This window comes from Pristiophorus japonicus, chromosome 22 (genome assembly GCF_044704955.1).
Source record: "Pristiophorus japonicus isolate sPriJap1 chromosome 22, sPriJap1.hap1, whole genome shotgun sequence".
NCBI lineage: Eukaryota > Metazoa > Chordata > Chondrichthyes > Pristiophoridae > Pristiophorus > Pristiophorus japonicus.
Window position 1 is genome coordinate 12866403 of NC_091998.1, and position 27645 is coordinate 12894047.

Below are 27645 nucleotides of genomic sequence, written 5' to 3' on the forward strand. Positions count from 1 at the left end.
GCCGACACGTGAGTGCAGTGCCACACCAATGTTGATTGAGTTCTAACTGCCCTGTGACACGGCCTAGCAAACCTCTCGCTTTGCCAGTCATGGCCATGTCCAGAGAATGAATTTTTTTTTAATTAAATACGTCCGAATTCAAATATTCTATTGTGTGTTTGCATTGGACTGATTTACAGCGTCCATTATGAACGAGCTCGGCTGAATTGCAGCAGGGAAGATTCAAGCCACAACCAAGATTCCATACCAAGGTAAGCAATCACACTGAACAACAACTGCAACAACTTATATTTATATAGCACCTTTAACGTAGTGAAACGTCCCAAGGCGCTTCACAGGAGTATTTAGAGATAAAATTTGACAGCGAGCCGCATAAGAAGTAATTACGGCAGGTGAGGTAGGTTTTAAAGAGCGTCTTAAAAGGAGGAAAGAGAGGCAGAGAGGTTTAGTGAGGGAATTCCAGAGCTTAGGGTCTAGGCAGTTGAAGGTATAAGAATTAGGAGCAGGAGTGGGCCATTCGGCTCCTGCTCTGCCATTCAATGAGATCATGGCTGATCTTTGACCTCACCTCCACTCTCTCGCCCGATCCCCTCATCCCTTGATTTCCCTAGAGTCTAAAACTCCAGCTATCGCAGCCTTGAATATATTCAACAGATACAGCCACCCAGAACTCCACACACAGCTCGACTGAACACCAGTGACCTGGTTTTAGCCAGTGTGCCTGCAGCACGCCACTGAAAATACAAATAATCACAAAGGGCCGGCTGAACCCTGGGCTGGTAGCTGCAGTATAAACAGGGCAGTGTCTGGGGAGGGGACGTGGCAGCCAAATTCAGTAGGGGTCTAATTCAGCATCACGTCCACTGCCAAGCATCAGAATCTACGCCAGTGGGAAAGCAATCTGCCGTGGTTTTATTTACGGCAGTTCCAATTCAACACCAGCTACACATACGGACCGTACGGGATTGGAGGTCAAACAACGGGACCTTCTGTGCCCGAGATCAATCAGGGCATGAATCATAGGCAGTCTCTCGAGTCGAGGATGACTTGCTTCCATGCCAAAAAAGTTCACAGGTGTTTCAATGAAGAACCTAATATTCCAGATCCCGAACTACATCCTGATGGGTGGAAGATGCCTGTGCGTGGATTTTTTTAGCGTGGGGTGGCCGTTGCACACCAGCCACCACACGGGCTTGACAGAGCGAGGTCTTGGTCTAGTGGCAAGGGTTAACCAAGACAACTGAAAACCTGCTCTGCTGTACGGGCCTAGTGCGCGCACATATCGCAGTGTGGGCTGGCCCGTGCTGCCCCTGGGCCCTCGCCTTTTCTGGGCCCCGAACTCACGCCTCTCCTGGGCCACAATCACATCGCTCTACAGTCTCACACCGCTCCTTTGCCCCGACCTCGCCGCTCCTGCTGTACCTGCCCACGGTCCAATCAGCGACCTGGATCTTGGTGACGTCCAATCCAGTCGCCCGCTTTGCTGCCGTTGCTCTCCTGCTCTGCCACACTGCTCCTTCCGCTCCCCGGCCTGCTCCGATGGTGCTCGGAGGCCGGGGGTCGTGCAGGGCATGAAACGGCACGTGCGACAATGGTTTGTGCACAGGGTATGCATGCCCTGAAACCGTGCGCACGAGGCATTAAACAGAGCGCACACCTGTGGCGGGCGGCAAAATTACCAGAGCATGGCACAGAGTGGCACTGACTGTGCCTGTGGTACTCGAGCCTTGCAACCCGACACCACAGTGTGGTTTCATTTGGTTAACATACCGTGACCAACATGCGTTGCATCACAACAGTTCAAACACAGGCTCCCAGGCAACAAAAAATATACCAAGGGAGCTTGGTGGCACAGTGGGTTAGATGATGGCTTTGCACCTCTGAAACTGGCTTCAAGGGTTATGGGGAACAGGCTGGAAAGTGGAGTTGAGGCCAAGATCAGATCAGCTGTGATCTTATGGAATGGCGGCGCAGGCTCGAGGGTCCATATGGCCGACTCGTGCTCCTATTTCTTATGTTCTTATGTTCTTATGTCCTTATCCAGACCAACACAATAAAAAACATTCTGCTGTTGCGGGTCCTACTTGAAATGAGTTCCAATTAGACATAGCTCTATAAACTGTGAACTCTTCCATATTCGCCACTTATTGACAACGTCCTTCAAGATAGGCCTGGTGGGTGTGCGAGGTGGGAACAATTCGACACGGGTGCAGTAGTGGGTGCAAAGCACATTATTGAGGCCAAGTAGAGGGAGTTGTATTCTGCATATATCTGTGATATACCTGGTATGACAGCGCTCGATGCAGACAATGGATGCCTGAAATGGAAAACATTCCGTTCCCCAACACTGTGGTAAAAAAATCAACTTGAAAAAAAAATATTTGCAAAACACAACATAGTACAAATTCCTTAAATTAGCGGGTGTCTCACATTTAAAGTCATGACTCAGTAATAGATTTACAGTATATTTTGCTGCAGGCAGTTTCTATCAGGTGATGTCAAAGTTACATAAAAACCGGCCCAAATACCTGAAAATATGAGAACACCAAGGCTGCTGCATTGAAAAACGATTAATAATAGGCCACTGAATCTGGAAATTACCAGTCAGGACAGCTAATAAACTGGTGAGCAATTGGCTTTCAGAAAGTACGAGCGGATCTCCCATGGAGTTGTTCGAGGTACATTTGGGAGGTTCCAGTTAACCTGCTGTGTGCCATTAAGCCCACTGCTCAGGTGATTTCCCTGGAAAGGTGGTCTAAATAAACAAACCATGAAGTCAGGCGGAGCTCAATTGGGAAAGGTAGCTTCTGGGCACTGGCAGATCCTTGTAAATCCATGGATTCTGCTCCCGGGCAAGATGCCAGGTTATCAAGGGGTCACGAGTGGGAATGGTTTGGCTTTGACTTCAGACATTTGCTACGCACTAGACACGCACTCGGGGAGTTGAGACCAAATGTCGTCTTCAGGGTGACACTGGGTTAGCGGGCAGGGGATAACTGAACCAAGGGTCACAGACAAAATACTTCTAATAAAGTTTGCGCAGGAAGATCCCATTTTAAATATGTGGGCATGGGAATTGTTAACAAGAAAATGTTAACAAGATGGATGGCAAAAATATGGACAACAGGGTGCCAAGTGGTGCAGGCAGGAAGTACATATCCAGCCTCCCTTTTAAAGTCAGAGATTGTGCCTTGATTTTATATTGTTTAGAAAGAAGTAACAAGCCTTGGAAGCAGAGCAGTAGAATTAGTTGGACAATAGGAGTTTCTCTTCAATACTTGAAGAGCAGTGACAGTGCCAAAGGCGGCAGTACACTGCCACTACTGGATGGAGAGTGCGATTGCATGTGTGACAACTTTCAAGTGCAGGAAGTACGGTTTCTTAGACAGGAAGATACAAGGTCTCCGTAAGCTACAGAGATACACATATGAGCAGAACTCCCATAACTCACAGCAAGTTGGACACTACATGGTTTGGAAAGACAAGAATGTTATTCTCAGTACTGCACAATGTATTATTCAGTTTAGGTGGAACTTTGTTCCTTTATGGGCCACAAAGTCTAACGGCTAAGTAAACAGTGGCTCAGGCCATTCAGTTTGATTGCGGTTTAGTCAGGGAACTTTGAACATTGGAATGCACGAGTCATTTTCAGGCTGCAGATCAGAAGCAAACAGCTCAAGATTGTTTCGCCTCTACTAAAGCGCGGTGTCTGTAGTACGACATCTGCATGCACTAAATGTACAATTTTTAATACATTAGAAAAAAAAAGATAGATTATATACTAAACCCCAATAGGTTTAATCTTTTTTTTTTTAAAAAGGTGGCTATCGATAGACTGGTCAAGTTGCAATTATTTAGAATGGGCCTCCCTCATTTTGGTCTGCAGATTTAGCCGAAATATATTGATCAGACGCCTAAAACTAAACACAAGCTCCCAATGCCCAAATGGGCACGGAGTGGCTTTGGATCAGAACTCCCGACTCCCAACGTTCCCCCGACGGCAACAAAACACATCAGGGTCCTCGTCACAAGCAAACCAGAAGAAAACTGCTGTGCAATATTCTTTCACTGTAGATCAGGAGGTACCTTATAAATTAATTAAAGTGACCCTGCACAATAGAACTATCCATCAACACCACAATATCCCCACGGGTTGCAGTGGAACACGCCTGCCATTGGGCTACTTCCTGCAGTGCCATTCAGAGCACTGAATTAATTGCCAGCCTCCTTACTGCATGGCTTGGATCAGGTAATCAAGGAGGATATATTAACCTCCTCTACACTGGATCTCCAAAAAGCCGTACTATCAAATGAAGACAAAATTCTCTGGGACTGGAAGGAGTAAAAGATTAAGCTGTTATGGGGATTCTACTGCCAACCATGCGAAGAAAATAATCTTGCTTCATTTCTGATTCGTGTGCAACTGTTGTGAGTTCAACAGTAGTCCCATCCAACCTTACCCTCAACGACTATCTGTCCCACCTGTGACAGGGACTGGTTCTCGTATTGGACTGTTCAGCCACCTAAGGACTCATTTTTAGACTGGAAGCAAGTCTTTCTCGATTCCGAGGGATTGCCTATGATGATGAGCTCGAGACAAGAGAGCCTGGCCTTCAGTCATCTTGGATCCCCCTTGCCACTGGACCAAGACCGTGCTCCGTTAAGCCCGTGTGGCCACCCGACGTAAAAGAATCCACGCACAGGCATCTTCCACCGTTTTAAATGAATTTCGAGACCCGGAACGTCAGGACCCTCATGGGCAGAGACTGCAGGTCCCGCGTCGGACTCATCAGTCACCCGAGAATTCATTTTTTGTGTGGAAGCAAGTTATCCTCGACTCCGAGGGGCTGACCAAGAAGCAGCAGCTCTGGAACTCGAAGCACGTCTCAAAGTGGTTCACTGACCATATTTAATATTCTTTCCAAAGATACGGCACCAGTGAAGTCTCCACAAAACAAACACAGCAAAGCCCGGCTCTTAAGGTTCGCATAGATTGTTAATCTGGACAGCGGTTAACATGGCAAACTCGAGGAGTCGTCGGTGTAATACTAAAATCTAACGGTGCCCGGTGACTAGTTTCCCCCAAGCACAGGACTACACTGGGCGAATCAATAGTCTACTTGCAAAAGCCCCATTTGGATAGAGGCGCTTCATTGAGAAAGTAAATGAATGGTTTTTATCGCCATTGAAAAGCGCGGTGTACCCCAACCACACTGAGTGTAATTCAGTCCAAAACACATCATCTCGTCACAACCAATCAAAATGAAAGGTCTTCCACTGTAGATCATGAGGTACCTTACAAACGAAAGTGACCCTTTCAATAGAATGATCAATAATTACAGTATCCCTCAATGTCTGATCAGTCCGCTCACATTTTTCTGCCCACACTGCTCGCGATGACCCCCCATTAACCACCCACCAACAACAGCTGAGATGATAGGCTGGCAGCGGCCCTTCTTCCTGGCCTTCGCCAATGTTAAGGATGGCAAGAAAGACTTGCATTTCTATAGCGCCTTTCACAACCTCAGGACGTCTCAAAGCGATTTACAGACAATGAAGTGCTTTTTGAAGTGTAGTCACTGTTGTAATTTAGGAAACGCGGCAGCCAATTTGCGCACAGCAAGCTCCCACAAACAGCAATGTGATAATTTGTTTTAGCAATGTTGATTGAGGGATAAATATTGGCCCAGGAAACCGGAGATAACTCCCCTGCTCTTCTCTGAAATCGTGCCCTGGGATCATTTACGTCCACCTGAGAGAGCAGACAGGACCTCGGTTTATCGTTTCATCCGAAAGATGGCACCTCCGACAGTGCGGCGCTCCCGCAGCACTGCACTGGGAGTATCAGCCTGGATTTTTATGCTCAAGTCTCTGGAGTGGGACTTGAACCCACAACCTTCTGACTCAGAGGCGAGGGTGCTGCCCACTGAGCCGCGGCTGAAACTGGTTGCTTGAAGGCGAGTGCTAGTCCCTTACGTTTACCCTCTGGTGCCTGCAGGGGAACTCAACAGTGTGGAGGTTTGGTCCACCATTCACAGTCTCCACATGCTGGTGCTTCACTTTCGGTTACCGACATTTTCACTTGGAATAAGCCTTCATGGAGGTAAACAAATCTCGGACTTCGGGTTCCTCATTTAAGGAAGGTTGGAAGGTTACATATTGCTCAGTTAGAATGCGCTACTGAGACCAGCACACCATGAATTGTTCAGCCTGAGGCTGTGCTGTGCTGATCTGAAACATGTTAAACACTCGAGACACAATGGCTCAGTTTGTACAATAATTATCCAGTGTAACATCGCTTCATACAGGCCTTGGTGGTTCCACGTTTAGTTCCTGGTCTGTGCTGTGTTAGTGGCAGTCGAACAAACAGCGCCTTTTCACGACCACAGGACATCCCAAAGCGCTTTACTGCCAATTAAGTACTTTTGAATTTAAGTACAATTTGCACATACCAAGGTCCCACAGCGGCAGAGAGATAAATGACCAGATAATCTGTTTTAGTGATGTTGGTTGAGGGATAAATATTGGCCAGGACACCGGGGATAACTCCCCTGCTCTTCTTCAAAATAGTGCCATGGGATCTTTTACGCACACCTGAGAGCAGAAGGGGCCACGGTTTAACGTCCCATCTGAAAGATGGCACCTTTGACAGTGCAGCACTCCCTTAGTATTGCATTGGGAGTGTCAGCCGAGATTTCCGTGCCCAGTAGTGGGGTTTGAACCCACAATCTTCTGACTTGGAGGCAAGAGTGCTACCCACTGCCAACCAGGGTTCCCACTCCTGGTGACTATTCAGTGGCGCCTGCTGAAAAGGGCTGGAGTATCCCCCATTCTCCACTCCTCCTCCTCCTCCTCCCCCCCCCCCCCCAACCCCCCCATATCCCCCCACCCCTCTCAAAGTCTTGGGCTGATAGAGCGGTCACTTGGGTGAGGTGCTGGGCAGACTGGTGTAACCTACTAGACTGTATCCCGATACAAATCAGTGCCTTCGGGAGAATGGGGGAGCGAAGAAGAAAGGGGCATTTGACAAACCAAAAGGAAATGGATGGCAGACCAGTATACTGGCCGTTGCCTTGTATGTGCATTAAAAGAAAATTGCATCTGAAAGCATTCCAAAGTTAACTGTGCACTTCTGGAGCAGCAGTGCACACATTAGAGGGCACGCATGTGGGGTCATTGTTGCTGACCCAAATCAGCCGTCATTTCAAACGGATCGTGATTCAAGTCGAATTTTTTAAAATCCGATTCAGCTGATCCCAACTCACTGGGGCTCCGGCAGCGTTTATGAGCAGAGAGTCTCCAAGGACATAATAGCACATCTCACTTGTCAGCAGTGGCCTCCCATGTGCACAGTACAGTACTGATAATCTAATAGCCATGCAAAAATAGCACACAACATCAAAGTCTTGGCCAGAGTGACTCGGGGAGAAAGTACAACAGCTGGGCTCAGATACCGAGGTCCTTTCTCCAAACCCGCCAAGGACCTGCTGCAGTAGTTGGGTACGCGTGCCACAACCGACCAGTGGGAGGCGGGGGGGGGTGGGGGGGAGGGAGGGGAGGTGGTAGGGGTCACGGCAGACAAGCCCCAGGAGGCTAGAGAAAACGCTTCAAGGACACCCTCAAAGCCTCCGTGTAAAAAAAAAAATGGAACATCCCCACCGACTCTTGGGAATCCCTGGCCCAAGGCCACTCAAAGTGGAGAAGCATGCAGGAAGACGCCAAACACCTCGAGTCTCTTCGCCGGGAGCAGGCCGAAGCCAAGCACAAACAGCGGAAGCAGCGTACGACAAATCAGGCACCCCACCCACCCGTCCCTCCAACCGTCGTCTGCCCCACCTGCGACAGAGACTGTGGATCCCACACTTGTCTCATCAGTCACCTTCAAACTCATTTTAGTGTGGAAGCAAGTCATCCTCGACTCTGGGGGACTGCCTAAGAAGAAGAAGGAGCGATAATGGGTGCCTGCCCTGCGCCGCCATTGGAAGCTTTGCATTTGCCCCACGTTCTGACCTGCGGTGTGAGTTAGACAGGAACTTGCACACAGCTTGATTTACGACACTCCATCTAACATTGAGCCTGCCATTACTATCTTCATTCATCGCCCACATCTGCCAATGATATCATTTCTGTCGCATGCACAACACCTAAGCTACTGTACAGTCAGTTTAAAAATCAGATATCACTTCCACAATTGCAAAAAGAAAATGAATACAGTTCTCATTTAAGCATGTTAACATTCAATAAAATTTAACAGCTTGAATACCACTTTTCTTTTTTTAAATCCCCATAACCATTACATCGACACAACGCATTACAAAAAAGTCCTATTGCTTCCCAAGCCGAGCGTTCACTTTTGTCTAAATTTTACCATTGTCACAATCCACGACACCCGTTGATTAAATGACAAAGTACAGTCGCAATCTCCACATATATATTATATATATAAAAAAAAATATATATATATATATATATATATTTAGTATATAAATATATAAGTATATATCATGTCAATCTGCCACAGTGTTACACACAGGGAGTCAAGACCCCAAGTGCAATCTCCAGGTGAAGCAAAATTAGAAGGCAGGGGATCATTGGAACTGGGCACACAAGGCATAATTTAGTTCCCACTTTAGAGTCATACATTCTGTTATTTTAGTATTTCCATTATAAATCCCTATATCCACATTCACTGCCTCAGTAAATGTGTCACACTACGCCTCAATTTAAAATTTCTTATCCTTGTTTTCAAATCCCTTCAAGGCCTCGCCCCTCCCTATCTCATAAACTTCCTCCAACTCTACAACACCTCCCCTTCCCGCCCCCCAAAGATCTCTGCGCTCCTCTAATTCTGGCCTCTTGAGCATCCCTGATTTTAAAATCGCTCAACCAATGGTGGCCATGCCTTCAGCTGCCAAGGCCCCAAGCTCTGGAATTCTCTCCCTCAACCCGTTCACCTCGCTACCTCCTTCCTCCTTCAAGACCATCCTTAAAACCTACCTCTTTGACCAAGTTTTTGGCCATTTGCCCGAATTCCTCCTTATGTGACTCGGTGTCAAATTTTGTTCACACACATGAAGCGCCTTGGGATGTTTTACGATGTTAAAGGAGCCATATAAATACAAGTTGTTGCTGTTGTAATTACATCCTCTGGACAGAGATGGCACTGGAGCTCCTCAACTGCCAATTCCATCGCGGACATAGAACCTCATAGGGGGGAAAAGATAACAGGGAATACACGCAGACACAAGACTTTCAATAAATGTGCCGACCTTGAAAAGAGACAGGTCTCAAGGTCAGAAAAAACAAAAATGACTGGCTCTTAATACTTTTGATGCTTTGAAGTGTTGCTGACATATGATGGACATGCATGCCACACAAGAACTGTTTTGATATTGTTAGTCAATCTCCCCTGGTCTGGTACAGTGAGACTCAAGAACAAGGGTAATCTTCAAGTGGAGCAGAGTTAGAGGATGCAGGAGAATTGCACAGATGTTATTCAGTCCCCATTTTAAAGGAATTGATTCAGTCCTTGCTTTTAAATATTTCCATTAGAATTTCTCAAGTCCTCAATTATAATGGAAACTGCATTTGTAAATTCTGATGTCTACACATATGTTAAATGCCTATGTAAATAGTCACGCTGTAATTACATCCTCCGACCAGCTGTGGCGCTGCAGCGTCTATTATAAATGTGGCCATGTGAATTTATAATGGCAAACTTAAAGACTTGCATTTATATAGAGCCTTTCATGACCAACGGACGTCTCAAAATGCTTTACAGCCAATGAAGTACTTTTGAAGTGTCACCACTGTTGAAATGTAGGAACTGCGTGCTGATGGATTACCAATGAGAGAAGCTACCACTTTCTTCCTTCAAACACCATTTATTGTATTTTTGGAGATCGCGGTTATTACAGGAGCTGCTGTAATCCCACCCATGCCTCTTGACAAAACCACTTCAATGCCCCGCACACTGGTGCTGTATAGAATCAGAACATGTATGTGTGGAAGGAAGGCGGTAAATGGCATGCTGGCCTTCATAGCGAGAGGATTTGAGTATAGGAGCAGGGAGGTCTTACTGCAGTTGTACAGGGCCTTGGTGAGGCCACACCTTGAATATTGTGTACAGTTTTGGTCTCCTAATCTGAGGAAGGACATTCTTGCTATTGAGGGAGTGCAGCGAAGGTTCACCAGACTGATTCCCGGGATGGCAGGACTGACATATGAAGAAAGACTGGATTGACTAGGCTTATATTCACTGGAATTTAAAAGAATGAGAGGGGATCTCATAGAAACATATAAAATTCTGACGGATTGGACAGGTTAGATGCAGGAAGAATGTTCCCGATGTTGGGGAAGTCCAGAACCAGGGGTCACAGTCTAAGGATAAGGGATAAGCCATTTAGGACCGAGTTGAGGAAAAACTTCTTCACTCAGAGAATTGTGAACCTGTGGAATTCTCTACCACAGAAAGTTGTTGAAGCCAGTGCGTTAGGTATATTCAAAAGGGAGTTAGATGTGGCCCTTACAGCTAAAGGGATCAAGGGATGGGGAGAGAAAGCAGGAATGGGGTACTGAAGTTGCATGATAAGCCATGATCATATTGAATGATGGTGCAGGCTCGAAGGGCCAAATGGCCTGCTCCTGCACCTAATTTCTATGTTTCTATGTTTCTATGGCAAACCCAGAGGTGGCAAAGGTTCCTTGTGACGCCACTGAATTTTTGGGAGGGGGCGTAGATTTAATCTAGCCAAATCACGGATTTCAGTAGTTCGGAGGTGCAACACTACAATGTGGACACCACCTGGAGTCAGAATCAAAATGTTAAATAACTAGGCAGGATGACAAAGCTTTCTAAAACGCAGCAGTGAATGGAAACCAGAAGCTGCCCCAATCCACATGAGACATTTTATAGAACAAAGGAAAATAAAATCACATTTATAATACAACGAGCACTCTTTGGATTCAAGCCTCGTGGTTGCCATTTAGCCAGTCGCCCAGGATTTTGAACAATACCACTCCAGGGGCACTTGCACATGCACAGGACAGGGCAAGCCCCCATTCCTCATTCAAACCTCCACACACACACGTGTTCTGACTCCATACAGCACCAGTTCACGGGGGGGTCATTGAAGTGGTTTTGTCAAGAGGCACAGGTGGGATTACAGCAGCTCCTATAATAACCGTGCTCACTAAAAATGAAATAAATGGTGTTTGAAGGAAGAAAGTGGTAGCTTCTCTCACTGGTAACCCGCTTTTGCTGGACTGTAAACAGTTAGCAGCCAGCAGGAGCTAAACCTCGCCGACTGTGCAGCCCAATTCACACTTTGCTATAAAAGCTGGTTGCATATCAAACATGCGTAAAGCTGCGACCGAGAAGGGGGAGGGTTGGGGGGGAGCTAGGAGAGCGCTTCTTGTCTTGAAGCCAACTTTGTGAATGCGCAGCGGCTCCGAGTGGGCAACCAGAATGGGCTCAGCACCTGTTGTAAACAAGTCGCTCGCTTTCCTCCCATGGCCCCATTGTCAGGCCGGGACTACAGCAGCATTAAAACAAACAGGCGGACTGCATGTAGGACACGTTTCCACAACACCGGACAGTGAGAAGACCGGCCCCTCTTTCAAGCAAAAGGACCAAGCAGTGAAAGAACTTCTTTGTTGAACTTTTTTTTCTCTTTCTCGAAACACTCCCATCACAACACATTACCGTTGGTCGAGTCTGGCTAAAAGTGATCTGCTACTTTCGTGTTGCTTTCCCGACGCCTTTGCTCCAGTTTGACACTGGCAATTTATACTTTAGAGTTTCTCAGTGTTAGCCAGTGACTCAGCGGGCAACACACTCGCCTCTGAGTCAGAAGGTTGTGGGTTCAAATCCTGCTCCAGAGACTTGAGCATAAAAATCCAGACTGACACCCCAGTGCAATACTGAAGGAGCGCTGCAATGTCGGAGGTGCCGAGATGTTAAACCGAGGCCCCGTCTGCTCTCTCAGGTAAAATATCCCACGTCACTATTTGGAAGAAGAGCAGGGGAGTTATCCCCGGTGTCAATATTTATCCCTCAATCAACATAACAAAAAAACAGATTATCTGGTCATGATCATATTGCTGTTTGTGGGAGCTTGCTGTGCACAAATTGGCTGCCGCGTTTCCCACATTACAACAGTGACTACACTCCAAAAGTACTTAATTGGCTGTAAAGCGCTTTGAGACCCGGTGCTCGTGAACGGTGAAATGCAAGTCTTTCATTCGCCCCCTTCCCCCACCACCCTCAACATTTTTTATATTCTTTGTGCTCCCTCATCCCAACTCTCCTTTTACTGGGCTTGTTCCTCCAAACATTAAAGTAGCCAAGTGTTCCACTTCCCCCTTCATCTCCCATTCATAGATAACTAACTGGTCAGTGCAGGACAGAATCGGTCTAGTCAGCTTCTCGGGTAAGTGGAGCCGAGTCCACGGCCAGATCAGCCATGATCTTGTTGAATGGCGGAGCAGGCTCGAGGGGCTAGATGGCCTACTCCTGTTCCTAATTCTTATGTTCTTATGTCACACTGAAAACCAACCACTGCACTCTACTCCATCTCCCAGCCAGCCAAACCGCCCCAAATTCAACAACTGGATGAGTTTGAGCATCAGCTGTGGCTCAGTGGTAGCACTCTTGCCCGAGTCAGAAGGTCGTGGGTTCAAGTCCCACTCCAGGGACTTGAGTACAAAAATCCAGGCTGACACTCCCAGTGCAGTGCTGAGGGAGTGCTGCACTGTCGGAGGTGGCGTCTTTCGGATGAAACATTAAACCGAGGCCCCGTCTGCTCTCTCAGATGGATGTAAAAGATCCCATGGCACTATTTTAAGAAGAGCAGGGGAGTTATCCCTGGTGTCCTAGGCCAATCCTGATCCCTCAACATCGCTAAAACAGATAATCTGGTCATTATCACATTGCTGTTTGTGGGAGCTTGCTGTGCGCAAATTGGCCGCTGCATTTCCTACATTACAACAGTGACTACACTCCAAAAGTACTTCATTGGGATGTCCTAAGGTCACGAGAATCGCTACATAAATGCGAGTCTTTTTTTTTAAAGCCTGAATGTACTTGGGAGTGCAACATTCTCATGCTGTTGGTAGCAGGCAGCTACTGTCAAGTTAATTATATCCGTGCACTGTTCAACCCCAAATTAACTATTGTAGGTCAGATTGTTTTTGTGATGCAAAAAAGTTTGTGATTTTCATGTCCAGGGACAGGAGGACAATTTATCACAAGTCACTGGCTTTCTTTCTCTTGCTTACTCGTGCTGAAAATCTGACGCTGTTGCCAGATACACTCAGCAGAAAACAACTTCTTAGAGCTTCAGTCCCTTTACTTTCATTTATTATTTTGCCTCTTCCTCTCCCTTTTCCTGAAGCTATCAATTCCCTCTCCGGGGGCTGGTTCCATGAGCGGTGGTCACCATCCTCCAGTGCCACAACTGCGTCACCAGTGAGTCTCAGCAATGCCAACAAGCCACCCGACTCTGGGAGGAGAATCACAGCCCAGCCCTCCGCAAGATTCCACAAATCCCCTGGGAGGACAGATGCACCAACATTAGCGTCCTCGACCAGGCCAACATCCCCAGTATCGAAGCACTGACCACACTTGATCAGCTCCGCTGGGCAGGTCACGTCGTTCGCATGCCAGGCACGAGACTCCCAAAGCAAGCGCTCTACTCGGAACTCCTTCACGGCAAATGAGCCAACGGTGGACAGAGGAAATGTTACAAGGACACCCTCAAAGCCTTCTTGATAAAGTGCAACATCCCCACTGACACCTGGGAGTCCCTGGCCAAAGACCACCCCAAGTGGGGGAAGTGCATCCGGGAGGGCGCTGAGCACCTCGAGTCTCGTCGCCGAGAGCATGCAAAAACCAAGCGCAGGCAGCGGAAAGAGCGTGCGGCAAACCTGTCCCACCTCCCCTACCCCTCAAAGACTATCTGTCCCACCTGTGACAGGGACTGTGGCTCTCGTATTGGACTGTTCAGCCACCTAAGGACTCATTTTTTAAGAGTGGAAGCAAGTCTTCCTCGATTCCGAGGGACTGCCTATGATAATGATCCTGCCCTCATCGGACGCTCACATATATTCCCAGCAATAGTTTTCAAGGCATTAAGGGGAATGCGTAAGGTAGATAGAGAGAAACTCCGCTGGTTGGGGGGGTTAGGGGACATAGTCTAAGAATTAGAGCTTGACCTTACAGGTGTGAAATTAGGAAACACCATTACACACAAAGGGTGCTGGAAGTTTGGAACTCTCTTTCGCAAACGGCAAGTGATGCTGTGTCAATTGTTAACTTTAAATCTGAGATTGATAGATTTTTGTCAACCAAAGGTATTCATGGATATGGGGCAAAGGTGGGTATATGGAGTTAGATTGCAGATCAGCCATGATCTCACTGAATAGCGGAACAGGCTCGAGGGGCTAAATAGCCTCCTCCTGTTCCTATGTCAATAGCAAAATACTGCAGATGATGGTACAAGGCAAAAGCATGGCAGCTGTTGATGCTTCTGCCATCTCCATTTACACCCTATCTAGACTCAATTTTTGCTTCTTAACTTGTCCCATTACCATCTCCTTTTGCCTCGCACCATCATCCCTTTTGTCATTTAATCTCTCCTGCCTTCCACCCTATCACAGACCTTCCCTTTCATTCTTACCTCCCCTGCCCCCCTTTCCCTACTCCTACCCTTGCTTAAAAGCCCGTTACATCTCTTAACTTTTGCCAGTTCTGACGAAGGGTCATCGACCTGAAGCGTTAATTCTGTTTCTCTCTCCACAGATGCGGCCGGACCCGCTGAGTATTTCGAGCATTTTCTGTTTTTATGCCGATTCCTATCTTCCTCCTCCCTGTGGATCAAAGATACAAACCCATGCCAATTTCCCCTTCACCCAAACCCAGGGACAGTCCGGCCAGTTTTAATATTATGACCAGGACCCAGGCTGAGATTCCACCAACGGATCACAGATCAGGGACCAAAACTGGGATCTTCCTGAACGACATGGTGATCTGAAAGTGGTGCCTTTATCTCCACGCTTGGAGCAACTTTCCCTGCTCTCGATTCCTCTCTCATCTTTATTTCTCTCTCTGCTCTGAATTCCGTTATCACCAGTCATTTTTTTTTGTTGTCCAGGCTAAACTGCAACCAATAAAATATTATGTTGTGTGTCCCTGCAATGGCTCACTGAGTTGCCCCAGTAATATATCCAGCAAGTAGCGACGCTGCAAAGGCCTGGAAGGTCTCAAGTTCAAACTCAGTTGAATCAACTGTCAGCCAGGACAACAATACAAGTGCTACAAGCCTTCGTGCTCCTGGCTGTGCCTGTGTGGATTTTCTGTGAGGAGAGGATCGGCTCCATCACCATATAACCTCCTGACACTTACAGACAAGATTCACACTTGAAGAGTGGTCAATGAAGCACGGTATTCAACGGCAACAATGAAAACTGTAGGTCAGGAAACACTTCTACGTGCAAAGGATGGTAGAAGTTTGGAACTCTCTTCAGCAAACGACAATTGATGCTAGATCAGTTGTTAATTTTTTTTTAAAAAAGACTTGGATTTATATAGTGCCATTCATGACCACTGGATGTCTCAAAGTGCTTTACAGCCAATTAAGTATTTTTGGAGTGTAGTCACTGTTGTAATATGGAAAACACAGCAGCCAATTTGCGCACAATCAAGTTCCCACAAACAGCCATGTGATAATGACCAGATAATCTTTTTTTTTTGTTACGTTGATTGAGGGATAAATATTGGCCAGGGCACCAGGGGTAACTCCCCTGCTCTTCTTCGAAATAGTGCCATGGGATCTTTTACGTCCACTTGAAAGAGCAGGCATCTTGTTTTAACATCTCATCTGAAAGGCACCTCCAACAATGCAGTGCTCCCTGCACTGGAGTGTCAACCTAGATTTTTTTTTGTGCACAAGTCCTTGGAATGGGACTTGAACCCACAACCTTCTGACTCGGAGGTGACTGTGCTACCCACTAACACTAAATCGGAGATTGATAGCTTTTTGGTAACCAAAGGTATTAAGGGATATGGGTATATGGAGCACAGTCACAGATCAGCCATGATCTCATTGAATGGCCTCCTCCTGTTCCTACGTACACTAGCCAAGAGTCAACACCGAGGGAAGCAGAGAAAATTGGCGGGGGTGGTGGAAATCAATAGGGATATAAAATAACTTGATTTCCCCCTATCCCCTTTCTTCCTTGTACAAGTCTCATCGGGACATACCCCCCACCCCCGTAGCAACATATTCCCACCCAGTCTTCTGCCAGTGCTGCTCTTCAAGACGGCTGGAAACGAATGGCAGTGACCTGGGGTCCCCTCTCCCTGCGGATTGCCTTCCTCCCCTTGGGAAAATGGGAAAACAGATGGAAGAGCTCTCCCGGCAACAACACAGGCACGGATGGGATCACACCAGACAGTTAGAAAAGAAACAGAAACTGAACCCATGCCCCGCCAATCAATGCTGCCTCGGGTTACACCCGTTCTAAATGTCAATTTCTGTCTTGTACCACACGAAATGAAAAGCATGTTGGTATCTGGTTTACTTGCCATTTAAAGAGCTCCTGAGGAAGAGGAGAAAAAAAATAAACACGAAAGGAAAAGCCTTTAGCTACAATCTTCTGATGTGCGTGTAGGAAACGGTCAGTGTGTCATCTCTTGGTTAGTGGACAATACAGTGACCTCAAAGACTGGAGAATCCCCCAAAATACAGGCAAATTAGCACAGCACCTCTGCACTGGACCACAACAGCGCTCACCTTCAAAACAAACAGGCACACGTGGGACACGGCTCACTCAAACAGCTTCATAAGCAGACACCCCATTCAGTAAATCAACCTCATTAGGAACGCTTTAAGCAATAAATGCAGTCCTCGACTTAATTATGGGCAGCGCACCTTCAGAAAGATGTGGCGTGTAAATCATATCCCTGCCATCTACTCGCTAGTAGTCGTGGTTTTAAAATTAAATTTAAAAAGGGGAACAGTCCAAGCGTACGGGTTGGCTGAATGTGAATTTATGAAATTGACCTGAAACAGACAAGCAGATCATTACAAAGCTTTCAACATTCAGGAGGTGAAGGGTCAGCCGAGTGAACAAGGTTGGGGCACCTTCTCTTGCTTGCCATTTTAAAGAGCAGAGAGCCCTGGTTCAGCAAGAACTGCAGAAAGGCCCCCAGCTTGTCTCACAAAGAGATATTTATCAACCATCAGCGCTGGCGTTTCACCACGAAATTGACTGACTGAAATCCAGCGCTCGTGAACCTGTCTCACTCGCAGTCAAAAACAGACCAGTTTTGTCGGTTTAGGCGGGGGCGACCCAGAAATAAACCACTTAGGTCTAACCCTAGAAAGAATGATCATTTTTTAAGCACTCCTCCAGCTCCACAGCCTCAAGAACTGGTGAACCAGAAACCTTATAGGGAGGGCAGCCTAGATTATATTACCGCGCGACACCAAATGTATGGAAATCAGTCACCTCATAAAACCCAATTTAAGCAGGCAGTGAAAGAAAGATGTGTATTTACTGAATGTTGAAATAGATTTTGGCAAAGCCCAGTGTTAAACACACAATCCATATCTTATTGGAAAGTGCAGCTAATTGCAATACAATGCAGAGCTATTCAGAATCTTCAATGTGCGCCTTTCCATTTCCCAGTGTGAGTCGTGTAATGTTATCACTCCAGCCAGGACGTCACGCTACAAGGACAGTGTGAGTGAGGACTGGCTAGAGCTGCCTCGACTCCTTCCAATCAATTCCAATTCTCTGTTCCCACGTTTCTAACAATTATGACCTTGACTGGAAGAGTTTGAAGAAAACACAAACAAACATGGCTCTCGATGTATGAAGGGACTATTTTGGATTAACACAACCTGCAAAATATCTCGGGGTTCGTTGCGTGCAACAGCCATGTGGTACATTTGACTGTCCCAACCAGATAAAGATCACCATAATCTCTCAAGATGTGTAAAAATCAGAAAAGACCTCCAGTACAACAATTCCAAGTACTGTACAACATGTCAAGATACTGCGAAAGCCTCGACTCAGTGGTCAGACTGTCAAATCACTTTTCATGAAATTCAATCACACCCAAGGAATCCCATGTCACGAGGTACTCCTGCCTGCTATTTCAAACGTGACCATTCAGCACGATATGATTAGGTGTAGTTAAAAAGCTGGGCTCTTTGCATGTTGGGAGGCCCCATTGGCCTTTTCGAAGAGGAAGTGTCAACTTTCAACTATTAATACTCAGATGTGTCAACTGATATTTTCATGAAAATGAAAAGATCTCACAGATTAGCAGTGGTGCGTTTTTGCCTAGACTGTGGCAAGCAGCAGAGGAAACCAGCTGGCTTGGCCTCGTTGCCCCAGTATAATACAGGAACAACTTACTGTTCAATTAATGGTACAGCTTCGAGAGAGTGTCCCACAAATGGCCCAGTGGGCGAACGTATTTCACTGCGTGGCACCGTGCCATGCAACTACCAATGTGCGACATCTTTTCACTTTCAAGAAAATGTCAGTTGGCACATCTGAGTATTAATGAGCTGAACGTTGATAACTTACTCTTTGAAAAAGCCAAATCTGGCCTCCAGCGAAAGGCCCAGTCTTTACCACACCTATCATGTTGAACTTCGCCGTGGTCAGTTTTGAGATAGCAGTCAGGTGCCTCTTGTGGCATGGGACTACTACTTGGTGCGATTGAAGGTTGTGGAAAGTGATTTGACAGTTTAATCACTGAAAGCAGCATCTCAATTCAACCCCCTTTCTGCAGAGGTGGCCAATGTCAACCTGGGCATTGGCAGGTGCACTGCATTGATCGAAAAGAAAATCCTCCACGTTGTATGCTCTCCATACAAGGAAAAACTTTTGTTACGCAGCGAGTGGTTAGGATCTGGAACGCACTGCCTGAAAGGGTCATGGGGGCAGATTCAATCAGGGCTTTCAAAATTGGATAAGTACCTGAAAGAAAAAAAATTGTAGGGGAAAGGGCAGAGGGAGTGGGACTGGCTGAGGTTTTCTTGCAGAGAGCCGGCACGGGCTCGACAGGCCGAATAGTCTCATTCTGTGCTGTAACCATTCCATAATTCATACCTAGCCAACAACCTCTACAGGAAAGTGCCCATAAGCGAAAATAAAAACGACACTGTGCTATTGTACGCACTTCAGGGGGATTGGAGAATATTGTTGGAGCCATAAGGCGACAATTATTTTCTCCTGTCCTGGGGATGTACCATTCCACACCTGGCAGCACCATGGTCATGCTTGTCATGTGTGCCCAAAGAGCAAACAGCCTGTTGACAGGCTATTTGACAGACCAGAGGGGAGAGCAGAACCAATTTTGCTTGAACCCAAACCTGCTCTCATGCAGCATAAGCCCATGGTTATCCAGTGAACTCGGCTGGGCATCAGAAGTGGATGATTTTCACCTATCTTCTCAAGTACAGCCGTGGCTCAGTGGGTAGCACTCCTCGCCTCTGAATCAGAAGGTTGTGGGTTCAAATCCCACTCCAGAGATTTGAACCCATAATCTCGGCCCACTTTCCAGTACTGAGGGAATGCTTGCACTGTGGGAGGGGTCATCTTTTGGACGAGACATTAAACCGAGACCTCATCGTCCCCCTCAGGTGGACGTAAATATCCCATGGCACTACTTTGAAGACAACCAGGTATCCTGGCCAATATTTACCCCTCAGCCAACATCAACAAAACAGATTCTCTGATTATCACATTTCTGCTTGTGGGACCTTGCTGTGCCCATATTGGCTGCCGCACTTCCTATATTACAACAGTGACTACACATCAAAAAGTAATTCATTGGCTGTAAAATACTTCGGGATGTCCTGAGGTCATGAAAGACACCATATAAAACGCAAGTCTTTCTTTTACAATGAAGTCAGCTGTGGAGCCCCAATATCAACTTGGCTAAGATCAATATACCAGGGACAAATCATAGGTACTTAATAGAACTCAGTGCTACACCACATGGTCCATCTATCCCCCGGGACATTGGGGGGGGGGGGGGGGGGGAAAGCTTGAACTTAAATGTTTCAAATATTACTGTTCAAAAATAATTATAATCTTTAGTACTTCAACTTTGTTCAGTCATGTTTCATGCCAAAAATCAGAGTATATACACAAACTGCCTTATTCGTCATATCTCCTAATAATTACTCCTGCAATCTATATGTTAGAATGTATGGATTTACGTCTCAGCCAGACGAGACTTTGCTCCAACCCATGATGGCACACATACATTGTCCTTTACCTGTGCAGTCAACTCACTCAAACGTCACAGGCCATCATTGTCAGAACAAAAACTGGGGAGGGGGCAGCAGGGAGGTGGTAGATAGTACCTTGAATACATAAAGTGTATTATACAAAATACCAGATGGTCAGAGGATAAATTACAGGCACCGATGTGTCAGTCCTTCATCAGGTTGGATCTTAAGTGCATGCTCGTGATTTTATCATTTGTATTGACCCCAAACCAACTTGGGACACGCACACATCTGTACCTGACCTGCAACCATCTGTTATTCCCCTGCAATTTCAGATTTTGCTCTTCCAACATTGTCCATTCATTATAATCTTACACGTACCAGTATCCATCACAAATTACACATGCACCCCAATATTAAAGCACCAATATACACCATTTATTGACGTAATGCCTTTCCACTTTTGATCATCTGTCCATCCATTTTGATGCAAAGCCCACCATCATCATCCATATAGCGTGACCATCCATTGACATACTACATTACAGGCATCGCATCATAACATACCACACCAACATCACCATACATCCATTGCTCGTCATCCCTCAGTGACCTGCTCATTCATGTAGTCATTTCACCTTTACATAGAATTGACAGCACATACACAGGCCATTCGGCCCAACTGGTCTATACCAGTGTTTATGCTTTGCCCAAGCCTCCTCCCACCCCTCTTCATCTAACCCAATCAGGAAATCGTTTGCTCAACAGCTTTCATTTGGGACAAGTAGACACTCACTGTGTGTACATTTTAGAAAGTAACTGGACAATAATCAGCAAGAATCATTGGCTTGGGCTTTCCATGAACATGAATGGCTCCAAAGTCAATCCAGGACCACATTTTAACTCCTGCCAACCATCCATTATTCTTCAGCACTGACCACACTCGATCAGCTCCACTGGGCCGGCCACAAGTTCGCATGCCAGACACGAGACTCCCAAAGTAAGTGCTCTACTCGGAGCTCCTTCATGGCAAACGAGCCAAGGGTAGGCAGAGGAAACGCTACATGGACACCCTCAAAGCCTCCCTGATATAATGCGACATCCCCACTGACACCCGGGAGTCCCTGGCCCAAGACCTCCCTAAGTGGAGGAAGAGCATCAGAGGGGGCGCTGAGCACCTCGAGTCTCAACGCCGAGAGCATGCAGAAATCAAGCGCAGGCAGCAGAAAGAGCGTGCGGCAAACTAGTCCCGCCCACCCCTTCCCTCAACGACTATCTGTCCCACCTGTGACAGAGTCTGTGGCTCTCGTATTGGACTGTTCAGACACCAAAGAACTCACTTCAGAAGTGGAAGCAAGTCTTCCTCGGTTCCAAGGGACTGCCTATGATGATGATGATGATTCTTCAGCTACTCATGTAACGCAATAAAAGATACATCGGTTTTAAAAACCACAAGCCAAATTCATCACACAGAGGGTTGATAGTTAGCTTTTGTTTAAAACAAAAAAACTTAAGCACTGACTTCTGAATATAAATACTAGATCTGGCCCCTCCCACTCCTGTCCTGACAACGATGTAACCCATTGTAATGGCATTGATCACCTGGGGCAGCACAGCCCCTAGTACTGTGGTTATGATCCTTGCGCTGTGAAATTACATTTCAGTTAAAAACAAGTTCCTCTTCGTGTTGTACAACACTGTCTGAGACACAGACTTGCACGTGCTCTGTTGCAGATTCCAGTTGCGTTGTGTCTTTTGTTTAACATGTGGTGTTTCAACATCCTCGACTTGAACAGAGTTAAGGTCAAAGCAGTGCTTCCAACACCTAGTATTCATGCTAACAAATCAGGGCAGTTTAAGACGATAGCTGCCATAATCTGTGCCCTTCACCACCAGTCTTCAGAGCCCCCCTATGATTGTTTCAGCCGAGTACTTCACAGTCTACTCTGTCTGATTCACAATGATCTCTATTCAGGGCCCTAATGGACAATTCACAAAAACAAGCTCATATAGGCAGCGCCCAGAAAATACCCCAGGTCATACAACCCTCTCTCTCTCTCTCTCTCACGTCTCATAGGAAACCTTTGATGGAGCATTTGTTAGACCTGCCAAGTTAAATCCTTCTTTCTCATGTCAATGAATTCAAAAGGCAGCCAGTGCATCGGATTCACATGCCTACGGTGTTAAATGGGAGATCAATTTCTCTTGACACTTAATATTCATTCAACTATTGGGACACCACAAATTAACTAAGATATCGGTGTATATAAACCAAAAAAGACAATAGTGGACAATAATCTCAGAAACTCCATAGTTTTAAAAGCAGTACATGTTGCCCTCTACGATCACATCATCATTTGAAATGAATAGTTAAACTCATTTCGGTAACGGTCAGAAAATATGGTTAACATTAAAATGTTTAAGATACATTGATTTCAAAATTACAAGTACATCATTCTCACTGCTTCATAACTGAGCTCAATAACATCTCTGCTTCAGCTATTTTTTTTTAAATTATCTTAACACATTCTTAAGATTTTACATTCCTTTGGTGTCTAGTTGACAGCAAAAATAATGGTTTTCCTCTCCATCTCCCCCTTTCAACAGTCATCTGGAGAGTATCCCCTGCCCTTTTATCCTGACAATGGTGAGAACCTAGAACTGGCTAGTTTCAATTTGCCTCCTTTTCTCTCTCTCTCTCTCTCTCTCTCTCTCTCCCTTAGCTGTTCCCCTGCTCTTGCTTCCTGGACAGATGTACAGGGGAGCTCCTTTCCTCCTGCCCTGTTAAGAGGCCCTAGTCCCAATTGGCTTTCCTATGCACAGACACCACACACAGAGAGAGACACACACACACGCTCACTTCCCTAACCATTTTTTTTTAGAAAAACTAAGCTTAACTCGCAATTACCCATCAGATACGAACTTGCTTGGCTGGATAAATCCCCACTCGCAGATATCCCAACACACACATACAAAAGTGGCCTAAACCCACAACCAAGGACTTTTCTCGCGTTCTCTTTACTCCCCAAAGCTCTCCAGCACAAGGGAGGGACTTAGCCTAAAAGGAAAAGCTTGTACCCGATTCCTGTCTGTCCCTTTCCGTGCCAACAAAAAAAAAACGAGTCGGGAATCCAGCGTGAAGTACACAGATCACCACATCCAGCGGCTGCAAAAAAAAAGAGGGGGGTTGGCGGTACGACTCCTTAACTGGTCTCTCTATCTGCGACCCCCATTGTTCCAATAGTGGGAGACAGTAGCAATCCCAATCACAGGCAGCTACGGCTCCTCCAGCCAGCGCAGGAGACAAAAAAGGTGTGAAATTCCCCCAAGAAATTGACATGAAACTTACTTACGGAATAGAACAGCCCGGAATGAGAAATCCCTTGCGGAGGCCTCGGTATTTCTGTGCTTCGTGTGTCCCCAGTAATTTTTTTTATATTTAAAAAAAAGAGACAGAGAGAAAGGACCGACTTAATGTTAGTGCGTGAGTAAGTGAGTCAACTAACATACAGCGGGGCAAGTTGAAGTGTCAAATTACATTGGCTATTCTATTACCAAAGGGCCATGCTTAGTGGCTGGTTGCAAAATGTGTCCCAGATCTCCAGCACACTGCCAGGCGCGGGGAAGCGGAGTCAGAACGGCGAAGCTGGGATTTTTTCTCTCTCCCCCTTTTTCTCTCTCCTTTAGTCATCAGGCGGGGGTTACACAATCAATTTGGAGAGCACGAGTGCTCCGGAGTCTGTTCTGTGCATCTTGTTCTCTTTTTAGGGGCACACAGGCGATGGGGGAATTAAAACCTGGTTGAAAATCCAACGGCGCGACAATGTATTGCAGGCTGAAAGATCACAAAAAAAATCACGACGGAATGAAATTGAGCAACATTTATAGAGAGAGAACACGAAACTCTTATAAATAACTTATTTTTTTTTAAACTTTGCAGTGGTGTGTATATTCACATGGGCTTTTTCAAAATCCTCCCAGAACGTTTCTTTTAAAGGGATTTCTAAGCAATGCATTGTGCAGAATAAATAAGGAATGGAGGTCCAATTCGCTGGTGTTGGGATCGCCGTACCGAAAATGCTGTGACCAGCTCCATCGTGAGTCTGATCCGGCTTTTGCAGGCTGCTCTTTCCTCAGATGGCAAGCGTCTGAATAACAAAGACATGTTTGAGAGCAGGGCTGGCTGCGTGACGTCAAGGAACAATGACGGTGCCAGCAATGGTGCTTATGCTCCTGTTCACAACTGCTGCTGCTGTTTGAGAAGGTTACTCTCATTTCCGGGGAGGGGGGAGATAGGAGGGATTTTATTTTGGGGGGGGAAGAGAGGAGGGTTTTTGGGAGGACTTTTTTGAGGGGAAGGCTTTTTTTTTGGGGGGGGGGCTTTTTTTGGTGGGGGGAGAGAGGAGGGCTTTTTTTGGTGGGGGGAGAGAGGAGGGTTTTTTTTGGGGAGAGGAAGTTTTTGGGGGGGGGAGAGGGGAGGAGGCTTTTTGGGGGGAGAGAGGAGGGATTTTTGGGGGGGAAAGAGTAGCGTTTTTATAAGGGGGAGAGGGCTTGAGGGAGAGAGTAGGGTTTTTATTGGGGGAGAGAGGGCTTTTGGGGGGAAGAGGAGGGTTTTTTATTGGGGGGAAGAGAGGGCTTTCTTGGGGGGAAGAGAAGGGCTTTTTGGGGGAGGAAGAGAAGGGCTTTTGGGGGAAAGAGGGCTTTTTTGGGGGGGGGAGAGAGGAGGGCTCACTTTGCAGCCCCATTCTGCACGCATTCTCTGAAGTGCAGTTCATAACCCACTGCAATGAAAAACAAATTGCAAAGAACACGTTTGTATCCATGATGTGTGCAAACACATACAATATCCAGGTTCACTTGCACCATCATTCCACAGTCCTTGCCCACCGAAAGGCAACTGTTAAACAAGTCTCCTCCCGCCCGTTGCAAAAAAAACCCAAGTCGGGTACCTGACTTGCCACTCATGCCAGTTGCAATAGAGGGTATACATTTTTTTTTAATAATGCATGTTTTTGTCGCTTGATATTTGGACTCAATTACAAGCGACATTTCATAGTGAATACAGGTTGAAGGACAGCCCCTCCACAAGCCCCATTCTTGTAGTGCAGATCAATTCGAACGCCATTCAGTGTGTGTGTAAAGTACTTTAAAAAAATGTAATAACCCATAGATCTGTCACTGTTGGCACTTTCAAGCTTTGAACTCAATAAGACCTATCATGCACTCCAAAGAACGAGTCAAGGACAAGTGCAGATGCACATATATCTCGCTATTATTTTTTTTCTAACCTGGATAGCAGCCTCTCTGCAAGTGCAGGAGCCAGCATTCACAAGCAACGATTAGATTCCAGATGACATAAAGGCAAAATACTGCGGGTGTTAGAATCTGGAATTAAAACAGCAAATGCTGGAAATCACAGCAGGTCAGGCAGCATCTGTGGAGAGAAAGCAGAGTCGATGAACCTCCGTCAGGACTCCAGATAACCTCAGCTTGCGTCTAAAAGCACTTAAGCGGCGTCTTAAAGGGACAGGCCAGTGCAACACAGCACCATTCCATTAGCTCAACAGCACAATTGCACACCAAAACTACCTGTGAGCAATGCCACCGGAGATCAAACATTTTGTGTATGTGTGTGCATAAAAGTTTTCCATTCATATAATGCTGTGGTCTTTATTTAATAATCCTGGAAAAAAAAATCAGAGATGGATCATCTATGTTTAGGGACGTGGAATTATGTTAAAATGCAAAAGGAGCATTTTTTTCCCTCGAAACTAAGATTATTACCCCGGTACCCTCAAACCGGGTAAAAATGGTACAGTGCAACAAGCGGAGTGGTCCCGTCCCCCCGTCCCCCTCACAGAGTATTTGGGCTGATTCGGTGTTGTTGGGACTCAAGAATGTTGCAAAGAATAAATTGGGACAGTGGGACCAGAATTTAAAACTCATGCAATTGAGTCACAGGCCATCATTGCGTACGACAATCTGGGGTGTTTTCATTTGAAACAATATTGCAAAATTCGACGGGCAACCTCAAAAATCATTTCTTTTTAAATAATTCACTGGAGACCTTAAGTGTTATATTTTAGCAATTGCACACGAGTCTGTTGCTTTGTTTCATTTAAAGAGGCCTGTGCCTTTATGTTTTAATGGGATTTTCAATCGGGAGGTGTCAGCCTGCTCCCAAAGTTATCTTTTTATTTACAGGGTGAGTTTACAATTTGGGCGGGGGCGTGGACTCGGCGAGCAGCGTCTTATTTTCTAATGCTGTTGTTCCAGTTGTAAAACGCTGCCAGGTTTTTGTACTGGAGTGAAGCCCTGATTGGCAGGTCAGTACTTCCCAGAGAATGTATGGGGCGGGGCCCACACATTCAGATTCGGGTTCCGGAGTGGGGATGTTTACCGAGAGGCGGCCCCAAACTTAACATTCAACCCCCCCCCCCCCGTTTTTTTTCTCCTCTGTTGAGATTGCAACAGATCTCTAAAAACACCGACTTCACTTTCAGAAACAGCAGAAGCAGTCAGTAATCGTCTGTGTAACATTGGGACTTGCAATGCCAAGTTGGAGCGGGCATGTTTACATGTGATGTGAAGGGCTGTGTTCTTTGATTTCCATTCTGCCTCCACCGTACAGCCGACCACTAAAGTTGCACACAGGCTGACTCACAGTCTGCCTGACATTTTTCATGATGGATCTGATCACGGGACTGCCTCCCAAGACCAGATCCTGCCTCCTGTCTCGCCGAGGACTTATATTTTTCCTGTCCTCGTGGATTCATTGCCAGAGAGCGAGAGAGAGAAAGTGTATTCGTGGTATAATAGGGGGGGGAGCAGCAGTAATCGTTCGCACACCTCTTCCCAGCCACAACACTTGTGCTAAACATACAGCTAAACAAATGTTTCTCTCCCTGGCTTTGGCTGCACACACACACACACATAGAAGAGGAGGGAGGAGCAGGGATCGGCAGACTGATAGAAAAAAAGACTGAAGGCGGCAGCGCACCATTAGAGGCTGAGAGAGAAATAGACAACAAGGGAATGAATAAACTGAGTTCAGGCTGCATTGCACACACAAGGCGGGCGCGCTGTGGTTGCTGAGCGCCTTTGGGGATTTGTGCAGCAGTGTTGGGCAAAGGCATCTCGATTTGTTCCTTGTTTTTTTGATAACAGGGGGAGGAGAGGGGCGGGAAAGCGAGCTGGTGAGGGGGTTACTGCCACAATCGCATGTTGGTTTGCTCGCAGAGGGAAGAGGGGAAGTGCATGCACAGAGGCAAACCATTCTCTTCCCCCCGGGCTACAGAAAGAAAGGGAATCAAGAGATGAAGACACGGGAGCTTAAAAGCCATTCTCGCCATCCAGTGATGCACTTCGTCGAGCAGTGCAGATTTTTTCA

The 27645-nt window shown here is 46.4% G+C and overlaps 1 protein-coding gene across 8 annotated transcripts in view; it reads right to left on the reverse strand.

Moving 5' to 3' along the window:
- zmiz1a (zinc finger, MIZ-type containing 1a) overlaps positions 1 to 23742 on the reverse strand; it is a 457231-nt gene extending 433489 nt beyond the window's left edge. For 4 of the 8 annotated variants that reach the window (XM_070865642.1, XM_070865646.1, XM_070865635.1 and 1 more), the window contains exon 1: positions 23609 to 23742. The gene's annotated coding sequence lies outside the window, so the exon portion shown is untranslated. Of the gene's footprint in view, positions 1 to 23333; positions 23422 to 23604 lie in introns of all 8 variants that reach the window. The other 4 variants (XM_070865636.1, XM_070865639.1, XM_070865637.1 and 1 more) reach the window with 2 other exon arrangements.
- Between the last annotated feature and the right edge of the window lie 3903 nt (positions 23743 to 27645).